The 13,140-nt window shown below is 34.5% G+C and overlaps 1 pseudogene; it reads left to right on the top strand.

Annotated features, from left to right (window-relative positions):
* The first annotated feature begins 11,520 nt into the window (after positions 1 to 11,520).
* Positions 11,521 to 12,863, top strand: Dcaf13-ps1 (DDB1- and CUL4-associated factor 13, pseudogene 1; annotated as a pseudogene).
* The last annotated feature ends 277 nt before the right edge of the window (positions 12,864 to 13,140 follow it).

The following is a 13,140-nucleotide window of genomic DNA, read 5'->3' as shown; positions in this document are numbered from 1 at the left end:
ATACAAAAAGTGGTTGGTTACTTCCATAACATTCTTGCCACTATTACTGCACTGGTGCACATATATAGTAGACAAATGGCTATTGAAGCACTGAAGAGTTCATAATCTTATAGCTTGATGACTACTTTCTCTTCCAATAATGTGTAGAGTAGTTGTGAATACTTTGAATGCTTTTCAGTACATATGAAGTTTCTAATTGAGCACCAGAATTAACAAGCACTGTATATGGCAATGTTTCAATACTGTGCCTGAAAACCAAATGTATAAGTAAGAAGACATTGATTCACATTGTATAAATATCTTTAACATTTGTTTAAATCAAATTGTGTGCATTGGTTGTGTATTATAATTTGTTTTGGTAAATATGAAGTAACATCTGAACTTCAATGTGAATATAACTTTGATTTGCCCCCTGTAAAGGTCATGAGGTCCTGTGGTCTGTGACCCATGTTTTGAAGGAAAACTCTTTTTCTGAGGAAAAAACACAACCAATAATGGTGAAAATTGTCAATTCTATACTCCCCTTGGAGAAGGGTCTCTGTCATGCCCGTGTGGGTGTATTTGGTTCTCTCAGAGTATTTTATCATGGCAATAAGTAAAGAAACTAAGACAGTGATACTGTAGGAATAATGGCAGAAGAGAAATATTATTATAAGACCTGAAGTGGTAAAGATGGCCTCAGCCACTGCATAAGTTGTTCATTGTTCTATGTTCTTTTGGTAGAGTGACCTGGCTAATAGAACGTATTCAATAAGACAAACCTGGCATCCCACATAAAGGAAAACTTCACTAAGTCAGCATTAAAGAGACTATTTACTTCCTTCATTCTTATTCTACTCTTCCTTTCTACAACGTGTGTGTGTGTGTGTGTACATTCATATGTCTAGATTTAATAAAATAAATGATAAATGATATCAACAAGATACTAAAGTGAGACGTTTGAAAATTAAGGAAGTATAAGACTCTAGTAGAAAATACCTTGAAAGGATAGGAATATAAAACTCCCATCAATAATAGCTGATCATGATATTTAGAAGAAAGGAATGGGTAAAGGTGATTTTAGGAAGTTTGACTATGTAATCACAAAATCATATAATATAGATGAGGATTCTAATTCACACGCAAGAATAATAACATTTAATGTGAGATTTTCACTTATTCAACATTTAAGTACAAATTTTAGGGTAATAACTATTTTTAAATTTTGAGTAGAATTCTTTATTGGAAACTTCTCCCTTCCTTATCATTAGATGTAATATTGGGTTAATTACAAACCATCTCAGAAATTATATCTCATTTCCTATGAACAAGTTTTTATTTATAGAAATATAGGAAATTTGTATCAGTGAGTCTTTAGTACATTACTATGTAAGAAGGTAAAGGTTTAGTTACTTAACTCTAAATATGTAGCAGTAATGTACATTTCATATTCTGCTTAGAACTGAATTGAGTAAATTACTGGCTTATTAGATATAAGCTCTGTGGTCCAATCAATGTTTCACCTTGCTTAGAACCTTATCATGAAATGAGTTTTATGCACCGATGCAACCAATAATTATATTAAATATATTTCCTGACAAGCTCTACTTCAATTCTGACACCTGTATTTTTTAAGATGCTATAATCAAAATACTTTTTCTATACTGGGTACTACAGAAAAGATGTTGAACATTTCTTTAGGGGTTTCTCAGCCATTCGGCATTCCTCACCTGTGAATTCTTTGTTTAGCTCTGAACCCCATTTTTTAATAGGGTTGTTTAAATGGCAGAGAAACACCTAAAGAAATGTTCAACATCTTTAGTCATAAGGGAAATGCATATCAAAACAACCCTGAGATTTCACCTCACACCAGTGAGAATGGCTAAGATCAAAAACTCAGGTGAAAACAGATGCTGGCGAGGATGTGGAGAAAGAAGAACACTCCTCCATTGTTGGTGGGATTGCAGACTGGTACAACCATTCTGGAAATCAGTCTGGAGATTCCTCAGAAAATTGGACATTGAACTAACTGAGGATCCAGCTATACCTCCCTTGGGCATATACCCAAAAGATGCCCCAACATATAAATAAGACACGTGCTCCACTGTGTTCATAGCAGCCTTATTTATAATAGCCAGAAGCTGGAAAGAACCCAGATGCCCTTCAACAGAGGAATGGATACAGAAAATGTGGTGCATCTACACAATGGAATGTTACTCAGCTATCAAAAACAACGACTTTATGAAATTTATAGGCAAATGGTTGGAACTGGCAAATATCATCCTGAGTGAGGTAACCCAATCACAGAAAAACACACATGGTATGCACTCATTGATAAGTGGCTATTAGCCCAAAGGCATGAATTACCATAGATGCATAGAACACATGAAACTCAAGACGGATGATCAAAATGTGAATGCTTCACTCCTTCTTTAAAAAGGGAACAAGAGTACCCTTGGCAGGGAATGGAGAGGCAAAGATTAAAACAGAGACAGAAGGAACACCCATTCAGAGCCTGCCCCACATGTGGCCCATACATATACAGCCACCCAATTAGACAAGATGGATGAAGCAAAGAAGTGCAGGCCGACAGGAGCCGGATGTAGATCTCTCCTGAGAGACACAGCCAGAATACAGCAAATACAGAGGCGAATGCCAGCAGCAAACCACTGAACTGAGAACAGGACCCCCATTGAAGTAATCAGCGAAAGAACTGGAAGAGCTTGAAGGGGCTCGAGACCCCATATGAACAACAATGCCAAGCAACCAGAGCTTCCAGGGACTAAGCCACTACCTAAAGACTATACATGGACTGACCCTGGACTCTGACCTCATAGGTAGCAATGAATATCCTAGTAAGAGAACCAGTGGAAGGGGAAGCCCTTTGTCCTGGTAAGACTGAACCCCCAGTGAAAGTGATTGTTGGGGGGAGGGCGACAATGGGGGGAGGATGGGGAGGATAACACCCATAAAGAAGGGGAGGGGGAGGGTTTAGGGGGATGTTGGTCCGGAAACCGGGAAAGGGAATAACACTCGAAATGTAAATAAGAAATACACAAGTTAATAAAAATAATTAATAAAAAAGGGAAAAATATATACAATGTCTTCCAAGATGTTTTTTACAATGTAGTTTTTCTCATTTTACCAATGAATATAGTTATTTATCAATATATAAATGTATATCATTTCATTTTATAAAAAATATCATGATTTGATGTGAAATCATTTTAAGTCCCATGTGCACTTTTTAGAGAGTCTTAGATTGTTGCAGGATATTTGATCATACCATGAACCCTGAGATGGTGACCTATATCTAATATTATATGGCTCAGCCTCTGATCATAGAGTATTTTGTTTACTGCAAATAAGTACTCCTGGTGTGGATCAACCCTAGCACACACCTTTAACCCAAGAGCTAAATAAAGTCAATCATACACCAAGAGGCAGACAAAGGAACCATCTGACAGGGTGTGAACAGAAGTAAACAGAAGGAAGGACACTGAGTTGAAGGGTCTTTAAGACAGCATGGAGAAGGAGAAAGCTTTTTTTTTCTCCTCTACGATGTTAGTGGAAACTTTTTCTTCTGGAAAATCAGTAGGGTAGGAAGGTCAGATTTGTGCTTTCTCTGCCTTTCTGAGCTAGCAGGCTTTCTCCACTGTTCTGGCTCCAGAGTTTTCATTGGTATAATCAAAAGCTAGGAATGTTCTTTAAGAAAACAATATCAGATATACTTGACCATGCATTTAATTTACCTCAAAGCAAAAGGCCTAACAGTATACCAGAAAATAAAAAAAGCTCTGATTAAAAAGTTTCAGCTTTAAAGAGAAAAAAATGTTTGTGCAAATAGTGTGCTTAAGACATATATCATAAAAAAAATGTAACTTTGATCACATCATCCAGGAAGGAAGGTCAAATGAGTCAGCAGTCCACATAGCTGGAAGAAGTGCATGCTGCAATTACAGAGTGGAGACATTAAGGTCAACAACATTTGGCCAAATGGAAGGAAATAAGCAGAAATGACTAGTATATTGTTCTTGGCTTCTGAAGTCAAGTCCTTTTTTTTTTTTTTGCACAAACTTCTTTCAAGACAAGATATATTAAGAATAATTTATTTGGTAACTGCAAAAGAAAATGGAAGCCACAATTACTCCTCCATGCTGCCCACTTATATGGATTTCTTGTCTGTACCAAGATTGTCAGTTCTGATCATTGGTTTATTACAGTGATCACTGGTCGCTGCATTCCTAATTTCCTGTATTTATAAACTGCCATAGCATCTTATATATGTAAATATGTATAGAATTTTATTTTTACTTTTTTCTGCTACATTTACACAAGCCATCAACTGATTCATGCCCTTCTATTTCAACAGGGGTTCAGAATTGTGTTGAGGTTGTGTTCTTTAAAATTAGATTATTTTCTATTCAGATATCAAATTTTATCCTCGGTGACACAGAATGTTTAGTAGATTCTTACCTAATTTTTTAATGTATATCCTGCATATACATACCTTGAAATCCCCATTATGATGGTATTAGGTCATAATTTATTCATGTGGTTTAAATGTTCATCAATACAATTAGTAATCAAAAAAAGGGACCCCAGACAGCTTCCTTGCTCTTTCTGTTATGTGAGAATAAAATGGGCAGACACCTATCTATAAAGTAGAGTAAAAGATATTACCAGACAGTATATCTGAAACTTTGAGCCTCTAGAAATGTAAGAAATCAATATGTATATTTTAAGAAACTCAATATCATACTTAGAGAAGCTTGAATATATTAAGAGCAGAAGTAAGAAATTGCAAAACATAAATTAAACGAGAACCCCAATGTTATATCCTCCTTCTCCTCTTCCATAGCCCATTATCTTATACTGTGGTTTTCATCTACAAGATTTTCATGAAGTCACTCATCAACATTGATAATTCACACATTATATTTATTTTTTCATCATGATTTTATTTGGTTCTTTTTTTTTCGGAGCTGGGGACCGAACCCAGGGCCTTGCGCTTCCTAGGCAAGCGCTCTACCACTGAGCTAAATCCCCAACCCTTCATCATGATTAAGATGAAAGGGACAAGAGTATATAATTCTTACTTCTGTCAAGCCTCTTTAGAGAACATAATTTCCTTCTTTTATATTATTGAAAAAAAATCATACAGTATTTTCAGAGCATTATTTTCATTCCACTTTTTCCAGATGTTCTGACCTCCCCACTAGCCCAACTCCATACCCTTTCTTCTGCTCTCTAGAAAGCAAACAAGAAGACAGAAAACAAACTAAAAATTGTGCAAAGCCAAACAAGCCCATGAAACACAGTCACATACACACACATACACACACACACACACACACACACACACTACACACACACAGTGAATAAAAAATCATGAACCAGAATTAGAAATAAAAGAACACTATGACATTGAAATGCTCAAACCAACTAATATGAAAGAAAATGTTCAAAATATCATTGAGTTCCTTTTGTGTTAGCCAGTGTCTCCTGTGTATGGGGCCTGTGGAGAGGTGTGGTTAATAGATACCCAGTGAGATTCCATTGAAGAACATTGATTTTTCCTTTGCAGGTGGGTAATAATCAGAGATATATTCTTGGTTAGGGGTGTGAGCCTATATCTATTTCTTGTTCAGTGTGAACAGCCCATCTGGCTTGAACCTGTGTATGCTGCCATGGTCTCTGTGAATTAGTATGAAAAAAAAAAAAAACTCCTGTTGTTTAAGGAAGACACTCTTTCCTTACTGACATCAATCCCCACTGGCTTTTACAGTCTTATAGCCTCCTTTTCCACACAGTTATGATACATATGCCAAGGAGAGTTTCATACAGGCAAGGGAATCAGTCCATGAAAGAGATGCAGGATGCAGACAGCAAAGTTTGAGAAGAGAAAGCATCTAAGGCCTTTGAAGCTGAAGCCCTTATATCATACATGAAAATACAGGATTTAGTATTTGCCCTGCTGAATTTTTGTCTTGATATTTTGCTTCAGTCACTTCTCACTGCACCCTATTTTTCACATTTGGAATAAGAATGAATATTCTGTGCCATTTTATTTTGGAAGTATGTAATTTTCTTTTGATTTTACAGTGGTCACACATTTAAATGACTTAAAATGTGGCTTTCTCTTATAGCTGTTAGTGTTTAAGAGAGGACCTTATAAGGTATCAAAGCACTATTCCCATTAGAAACATTTCCTTGATCACAAAAAGGACTCAATAATGCAACACTCAGCACCAGGCTGCCTGCAAGAGCTAAGCTTTATGCCAAATGTAGTATAGAAGTTCTTACAGTTATAAAGTCTTTCCAACTTCAATAAAATCCCCTGGTGCTCAATATTTTACTATATCTTTACCATTTTTCCTCCCCTTCAATATTTCTACATTGTTTTTAATATAGCCATGTAAAATTTGTCACTGGGTAATTTGTCAATAAGTAGTATCTTCTAAACTTTTTAGTATGTACTTCCCTAAATTATGATGTGATCTATTATATTCATCTTAGGCAATATATTATAAATGATTCTACACTACTTGCAAACACAGAATTTAATTTATATTGGTTAAATTTTCCCAATCTTGCAAATTTATTCTTTTAATACAATATACAGCCTAATATTTTGTAAAATATTTACCTGTTTCATTGAATTAGACTTCTTCATATTGAAATATTTCATCAGTTTACCATGGCATTCAAGTAGTTTGAAAGTTGGAGGGGTTCCACACATTTCATAAGATAAGTTTTGAGATGGGGTTGGTGCTATTTATTTACAACAATTCTACGATGCTCATTCATGGCAATAGAAATAATGTACTTTCATTATGGTACCATTTATAAGCTCATTAATTTATAAATTTATTATTTGAAGGAAAAATTATAGATTAATATTTCCCTAAGTAATCTGTTAATATGAGTAGTTCATTTAATGGGTTCTTACAAATTTGGCTCATAGGGAAACCCTTTTGCTAGTAATGGGATTAGTGTGTTCCTCCTAAGGCTGAATCATACATCCTTCAGTGCAGACAGATACCTGAATCAACATTTTCTTTACACTACTAGTTTGTCTTATTTCAGTGAATTAGGTCTAGAACCAGTTCTCCCATAAACAAATATGATTCTTTGGTTCACTCCAGGAATGAAGTTATGTGTAACTTTTCTAGAACATTTGGGTGGATAGAAAATGGAACATAAATGTATATAAAAGCATAGTCACATGAATAAACCTATGTGTGTAATTAATCAATTGAAATAAATCTTTATAATAATATAGCAAAGCATATGAAAAAATATTATCCTCTCATTGTCTGCCTCAAACAATTTCTAGGAGTAAATCTAACAAGAAAGTGAGAACTTTAAGAAGAAAACAGTAAGACATTGAGTAAAGAAGCTGAAGAATGTAATAGAGAACATAAAGCTCTTCCAAGATCATTGATATTCAAGATGAATGAGTGGAAATTAATATAACAATGGAGAATTACCTACATGTGTCATGCCATTATTGTCAAAATTCTATTAGTACTTCCTACAGAAATAATAAAAGTAACCTAAAATGAATATAGACAAACAATGAATAACTAAAAAAATTCCTAGGGCTGGGGATTTAGCTCAGTGGTAGAGCGCTTGCCTAGGAAGCGCAAGGCCCTGGGTTCGGTCCCCAGCTCCGAAAAAAAGAACCAAAAAAAATTCCTGAGGAAAATCCATTCAATGCACAGGTTAATGATATGAAAAGATTTTTTTAAAGTAAAGTAATAAAGGAAAATAGCATTCATGAAAATATAAACCAAAACTACATTTAGAGTCAGTTATCAGTCAGAAAGATTATGGTTTTGAAAACAATTAACAACTAATGCTGGTGAGGATGCAAAAAAGGGATTGTGACATTCAATGTAGAATTTCCTCAAAAAAATCTAAAAGTATAACCACAATAGAACAGCTCTAGCACTTTTTGAAATATACTTCTGTTGACCTAAATCAAAGTATTATAGAGATATTTGAACGTCAGTGTTCTTTCAGCACTCTACAAAGGAACATTCAGAGAATTTGCTAGTATCTGTAAGCAGAAGAATGAACAAAGATAATGTGAGACACGTGTATGAGAGAGGAAGAGCAGCAAAGTTTAATCAGTCTTAAAGAGTCTGAAATTATTGTATTTTTGAATAAATTGACATAACAAAAATACAATTTTCAATTTAAAAAACACCATATTTAAGTATGATTGAGTTTCATAACAAATTAAAGTAAAAATATAGTTTGTAAATTCAATACGTGTGGAAAAATTTCATTGTCTTGTAAATTCTAAATAGCAGATTAAGGAAAGAAACATTTTAGCCTTTTTTAAATATTATTTGTTTTATATAATTGCAAAAATAATACTATTCTTGCTCATATATTAAATAATTTTTGTGCATACAAAGATAAAGAAATCTACAAGTGAGTTTTTAAGAAATAATTATTTGCAACAGAGAATCTTTAAAGAAAATTCATGTATAAGAACAAAATTCTTATAGTAATAAGAAATTGCATTTATCAAATGATATTATGCCTACTATTATGAAGGCTCAGATTAAAATAAAATATGTCCCTGGCATGTAGGCATAAAAATATTTGTGTTCTGGGCATTTTAAAGCATGCAAATCAATAAGAAGGAGACAAAATAAGAACAAATGTTTACTTGGAAGGTAATTTAACATCATTTAATAAAATTGAAATCATGTTCTCAATTATAAAGTCTCTGAATGTAAGCTTTGCATAGTCTAATTACTTGAATTAAATATGGCTATGAGGGTATATGTACAAGAATATTTATATCGGTGTTCTTTACTAGCTGAACATTAAAAAATAACCTAAATATTAATAAGAGCAGAATTGGTCATAAGAACGTAATATAATGAAAATAACTAAAAAGGCTGTTTTAATAAATATTACCACAAAATGGTGTTACAGAAATTTCAATGTCAATTGAATAATATTAATATTAAGTAAATGTTAAAATTAATCATTTTTGGAGACAGAGTTTCATGTTGTTCATCTTTGTATATAAACAGATTACCTTGACCTTCTGATTCTCTTACATTCCTAGTTAGATAGCTTAGATTTTAGTCATGAGACACCACACACAGCTTGTATCATTCTGGGAAATAAATTTAGGGCACAGGACATCATGTACTCTTGGCAAGCTCCTCAAGAACTGAACAATATTTTCAGCTCTAATTCTCTTTATTCAAAGCCTACAAATTATGGGAAAGCATTTATATATTTTTAGAAGATATACATTAATGTTAGGGCTACCTCTTAGTTCTCTCATTCCTTCACTCTAGTGACAGACATATGTATTCCTTTAATCCATATAGTATATATGAATTATTATAACGTATACTTTCTGCAAGGATTAAACTCTGAAACTATTATTTAATAGTTAGCATTTAGCTTTCTTTACATTATACAATAATTTGAAATACTAAACTTTTATCTTTTATTGCAGCTGATAGATAAACATTTGCTCACAAAAGTCAAACCTACATTAAAATCTAAAATTTAGTAATACATTTCAAAAACAAGTACATTTTATAGATATCTAATAGTTGTGATGGTTGAAGTAATCAAATGTACTAATTGCCTCCCACAGTTAAATAAGTGAAAATTGTGTGAAATCCAAGCAACCAAAAATAATGCAGTTCCTGCAGAAAGCACAGATAATAGGAGTATCCTATGAATGTCATTTTTCTAATAGAATATTAGCATTTTTCAAAGGAATTTTGCTTTTAAACTTTTGGCTTAAAACTTGCAGAACATATTTCTCTACTTTATGCACATTTTACCTTATAATAGAGAGGAAATTTACTTGTCCTAGAGAAAATCAATGTTAGAGGACTTTTAAACTATCTTAGTATTTCAAGATTTGTGCAACTGTGGTGATAACACTAACCATAACACAGAAATTGTATTTCACAGGGGGAAAATGACATTTAATTTAAAATTTTTACACAGTGATGTATTAATGTCCAATCTACAGGCTTACCAATGAGCTATTTAGGAGTAGGTTCATATCAGCCAAAACTCTCATAAGAAGTTCCAGTGACTTAAAGGAAAATGAGAATGAAAACACACATCAAATAAAGGAATTTGTCTTCCTAATTAATAAATCTAATGTAATATTCATTTAGAACTTATAAGGATACTGCAGATTCAAAATTCACCCTGAGAATGGATAGTTGGATTAATAGATGAACAGAGAGACAAAATAAAACAGAAAGATGGAAGGCTATAGCCATAAGATTGAAAAATAGTTTTTTATATAGTTTTTTATTGTTTGTTCACATTACATCCTGATCACAGTGCCCCTCCCAGTTCTCTTCCTAGTTCCACCCCTAAAAATTCCTCCCCTCCTTTTCTCTCATCTTCTCCTTAGAAAAGGGGAACCCCCTTTGGGTACCACCCTACCCTGGGGCATCTAGTTCCAGCAGGTCTCAGTATATCATCTCCCACTGAGGTTCAACCAGGGAGTCCAAGTAGAGCAGGAAGGGGATCTAATGACAATGAACAGAGACCTGAACAGGCCATGCTCCATTTGTTAGGGGACCCACATGAAGACCATGCTGCAGATTTGCTACCAATATGTATGGGTTCTAGGTCCAGTTACTGCATGATCCCTGAGTTTGCAGCCCAGGCTCTTTGATCCCCCCTGGTGCCAGATTAGTTGACTCTGTAGGCCTTCTTGTGGTGTCCTTGACCCCTCCAACTTGCTCACTTAAATTGTCTACTCTTCCCCAAGACACTCTGAGTTCCTTCTGATATTTGGCTGTGGGTCTCTGCATCTGTCTTCATTTGCTACTGAATGAAGCCTCTCGGGAGACAGTAGTGTAGGTTCTTGTCTGCAAGCATAGCAGAGTGCCATTAATCATGTTATGGCTTGGCTGTCTCACATTCGATGGGTTTCAAGTTGGGGCAGTCATTGCATTGCTGTTCTTTCAGTCTCTACTCCATCTTTAGTTCCTCCAGAGGAGAGAGTAGGACACCAATCCACTATCAAAACCTTCAACCCAACATTTGTGTTGCCTACAAACTGTGCAGGAATAAAGATGGAGCAGAAAAATAACTCTTATTAAAGCAAGTCACTTACAGTGAGCAAAACACTATGCATATATCCTGCATCATGGCCTCTCGAAAGAAAGAAAACATTCCATAATTACTGGTAGTAGGGATACTGTATCTGGGCTTTCAGACTCTGGAATGAGTGATGAAAACACATGAAGATTTTAAAGCCTAAACATTTCATGTTTAGGAATCATTAATTTCTAAACAGTCACCTCCTTACTAAATATAAAAGCTGCTAGGAAGAAACTGTCTCATTAAATATAATTTTCATTGGTGAACTTTTAGTATTTTGTATAGTAAATTGATTAATGAAGCACTCTAAGGCTGCATTTTAATGATTGGAAATTTTCAAAAGAGTCCTTAATTCTGACCAACATGGGAAGTTGAGTGTCTGCATAGAGGCCAGTTTAAATTGAACCTATCAAAAGGTTCATGAGTCTGAGACCCAGAGCTTTCAAGATAAGGATGAAAATGCTGAGCGGTAACCCTGACAACTATGTCTGCAACACCAAGCTGGATATGCAAAGAATTCCAAGAAATGGTGTTCCTACTTTACATCCTTTTAAAGTCTCACAAGAATATGTAAAAGCTTAAAATGCTATCAAATTGCAAAGTTTGCAAAACCCTTTCTTCCTTGCCTGAATGTTCATCATGATGGTATCAACTGCCTGGCAGAGCACACAAAGAATCTAACTACTGTCCTTTCTGGGGCGTGTGCTAGAGAGGTTAAAATTTGGAACTTGACTACACTGAAATATACCTGAACTATACAAGCACAGGGAGGTTTTGTACAAGTAATATGCAGTCACTTTTGTAGGATGACAATTCTATGAAGCAGTGGAAAATGGATGAAGAGGTGGAGAAACTATTACATATAGTATTAAGAAAGACAGTATGTGTTAGCACTGGTCATCCCTGGAAAGACCATGCATTTCCAACTTGTGGACAGCAAGTAGACACAAAGAACTAATTCTGTGTACTCAATGAAATGGGGATTTGACAGTTTAAGTACTGTTAAATTTAATCCTATTGAGATATTTTTCTTGGGAAGTTATGCTTCTGATGGGAATATAGTGCTATAAGATATGCAGCAAGCTACTCCTTTAAAACTGGTTATACTAGATATGAAAACAAATACAATCTGTTGGAACCTTACAAAACCTTTCCATTTTACTGCAGCAAATGAAGATTATATCTTGTATACTTTTGATAAGGGAGCACTGGACACTCCTATTATGGTCAACACAGGTCATGTGTCTGCAGTATTTGGTGTGGACTGTTCTCCCACTGGGAAGGAATTTGTGTCCACTGGTTTCCATTTGTCTATTAGAATCTTTACTGTGCACAAAAGCCAAAGCATGGAAGTGTACCATACAAAGCAAATTCAATGTTATTTGTGTAAACTGGACTGCTGATAGCAAGTACAATATGTGAGGATCTGATTAAATGATCATCTGGCTGTGTAAAATTAATGCCTCTGAAAAATTGGGCTGCATACATCATGAGAAAAAGCAGCAAATGATTATAACTTGAAGTTAAAGGAAATCTTTCAATATCATCTGCATGTAAAATGGATTGCTCACCATCAGTACCTACTGAAATCTATCTACAGCCAGATTCAGGAACAATGTGTCAGGAAGGATGCTAGTCACAAAAAGGAAATGAATCATTTTTAACATAGCAAGCCTGAATCTGAGCCAGTTGTGGCAGAGAGGACTAAACAGGTAGTGAAAGTTGTGAAACAATATTTTACCCCTACCAAGCTTAACATATAATTAGTTGCTACTTGTGATTTGGAAACTCTGTAAATAAAAGTCCTGGCTCTGGTTTGATTGTTTAAGAAACAAGAGTGACCAACACATTATGCGATTAAGCAGGCAAAATCAGACTATAACTCTCATCAAATAAAGAAGGTTTTGAAACATTTCATTCAACAAGTTTTACCATTTGTTGAATCAAATATTTTTGCTTTCATCATTTCTAGTCTAGTATTTGTGAAAACAAATTAAAGAAAATGTAGAGGAGAAAATTAAGCCATCCTGAATATTATTT

Source organism: Rattus norvegicus, chromosome X (assembly GCF_036323735.1).
Source record: "Rattus norvegicus strain BN/NHsdMcwi chromosome X, GRCr8, whole genome shotgun sequence".
Classification (NCBI taxonomy): Eukaryota; Metazoa; Chordata; class Mammalia; order Rodentia; family Muridae; genus Rattus; species Rattus norvegicus.
Note: the sequence above shows the minus strand (reverse complement) of the source record. Positions and strands in the feature narration are given on the sequence as shown.